The following is a 2451-nucleotide window of genomic DNA, read 5'->3' on the forward strand; positions in this document are numbered from 1 at the left end:
AAAATATAATAAAATTTAAAATATTATTTTATAAAATATATTTCAAAAATGCTTCTTGAAAAAGTTAATTACACAAATCGCAAATGACAAATATGTGGTGATCTCAAAATCATAACAATGATATTAGGCCAACAATCGGGTTTCACGAGAAAGCCATGCTTTATATGCCTGTGGAATAGTAGAGATCGAGCCAATCATTACAGCAAAAACATTGGCCTTTAAGAGACTCATTCAAACCTGGTTCTCATAATATCATCAACCAAAGCCTCGTTCATCCCGAAAAAATTTCACTACCACCCCTCCACATAAAGCTTGGGCTCATGAAGCAATTTGTCAAGGCGGTGGCAAAGATGGACAATTCTATTAGTATATATCCCTTAAAATCCCTAATGTTTCAGACGCTAAATTGAAAGAAGGAGTCTTTGATGGATCACAGATTCGAATATTGACAAGAGATACTAATTTCGTGAGCCACATGACGAAAATTGAAATGGACGCTTGGGAAAGTTTTAAAGCAGTAAACACGAATTTCCTCGGTAACAAAGAAAGTCCAGACTACGAGAATATTGTTGCGAAAATGATAAGAAACCACAAAAAATTAGGCTGCTTGATGAATTTAAAACTTCACTTTCTAGATTCCCATCTGGATAAGTTTCCAGAAAATTTTGGTGATTTTAGCGAAAAGCAAGGGGAACGTTTTCGTCAAGACATAAAAGTGATGGAACAACGATATCAGGGTAGATGGGACGAGGTCATGATGGCTGATTTTTGCTGGATGTTGAAAAGGGAAACGAATGTAGGTCTTAAATGTAAGCGGAACCCTTTGCATCGTTCCTTCGAAGAAAAAAGGACACGTTATAGCAGGCAGAAAATAGACTGAAGTAGGTCTATAAATCAATTTAATTACGATTAAAAGCAAGATAAAATGTAAGCACGAAAGATAGTATAAATATATCCTTTAAGTTTAAGAAAATCAGAGAGACAAAAATTTTGAATAAAACTCTTATTCATTTGCGTGTTTAAGTTACAGTTCTACATTTTAATTGATACAAACATTGTCAGGTTAATTGAAATGGAATCAATTCTACTTGTAGTTGTAAGTTTCTTCAAATGAGTAATGTGCGTCTAAATTTTTAAACACCTGTAGTACAATGAAATGAATTTTATTGTGTTACAACGGGAACACTTAAGTTAAGTTGTGTTGCGTTAAGCAAAATTTCGTTAGGTTCTGTTAAGTTAGATTCATTTGTAGGTTAAGATCGAATTAACCTATTAAATATAGCACAGATTTAAGACTGAGAACCGTACGCTTAAATAGCTACACATGTGGTTAAATTTCATTCGGCTAGGTTAGGTTAGGATAGGTTAAACCTCTATGTAGGTTAAGCCGAAGCTGAATGAAACGGTACCGCAAACACAACGGGACAACACAATGAGTTTAATTGTGTTACGTGAAGTTAAGTTAGGTCAGGTTTTTTTTAGGTTAGTATAGGTTTGACCTCTTTGCAGGTTAAGCCCATGTTGATGCAAACGGTACCGCAAACACAACGGGACAACACAATCAGTTTAATTGTGTTTCGTGAGGTTAGGTTAGGCTAGGTTAGATTTATTTCTAGGTTAGGCTCGAGTTGACCCATTCGATGTAGCACACATTTGCTACAGGGAAAATATGCTTCCAGAGCTTTACGTGCAGTTCAATAAATTTCTGTTAATTCAGGTTAGCTGAGGTCAGGTTCTGTTGGGTAAAGTTATGTTAAATAAGTTGATATCAGGGAAGGGTTTATCCTTCACAGTTGTCGACATGTTTTTGAAGTAAAAATTTGCATCACTGGCATTATTTTGAAATTTATTTGCCTCAGTGCATGATTTTTCGTCATTTTTTGAGGTTATGGCTCAACCATGACGCGATGGGTGATTTTTGATACCGAATTCGAATTCAGCGCCCCAAAATCCATAGGAATACGTGTGTTTTGCTACCAGATCCGCACACTTTTTTTGTGTGGCTGTGTAATTTTGAAATGCATTTGTAACTGAGGGCGGTGACCTCGGGAACGACTTCTGAATACGCAACCATGCCATCGCGGCACACAACAAAAGTTGTAGCATTCACATCATATCTATATGTCAGCTGAAACAGTCACGGAAGAAAAACACGTCTTGCTCCAATAATCTCTCAAGTGTACGCGATCTGTGAGTAAGTTGTGCCATCCAAAATGGTGCTATTTTTATAAAACCCCTTCCTTGCTAAGTGAGAATGTGGAGTAATGTGACAACTGTCACAGATATGTTAAAAAGGAATGTTTTGTAGGTGATGCAATCCATTCATTGCCGATTGCGTCATGAATTCAACCGCACTGAGAGACGATAGGTGTGCAGGCTACCCTACGATGTGTGCGACAGCAGCGCCTATCAATAAGCGCGTGTGATACACCGAATCGGAGTAGGTGCTAC

This window comes from Belonocnema kinseyi, chromosome 2 (genome assembly GCF_010883055.1).
Source record: "Belonocnema kinseyi isolate 2016_QV_RU_SX_M_011 chromosome 2, B_treatae_v1, whole genome shotgun sequence".
In the NCBI taxonomy this organism is placed as follows: domain Eukaryota; kingdom Metazoa; phylum Arthropoda; class Insecta; order Hymenoptera; family Cynipidae; genus Belonocnema; species Belonocnema kinseyi.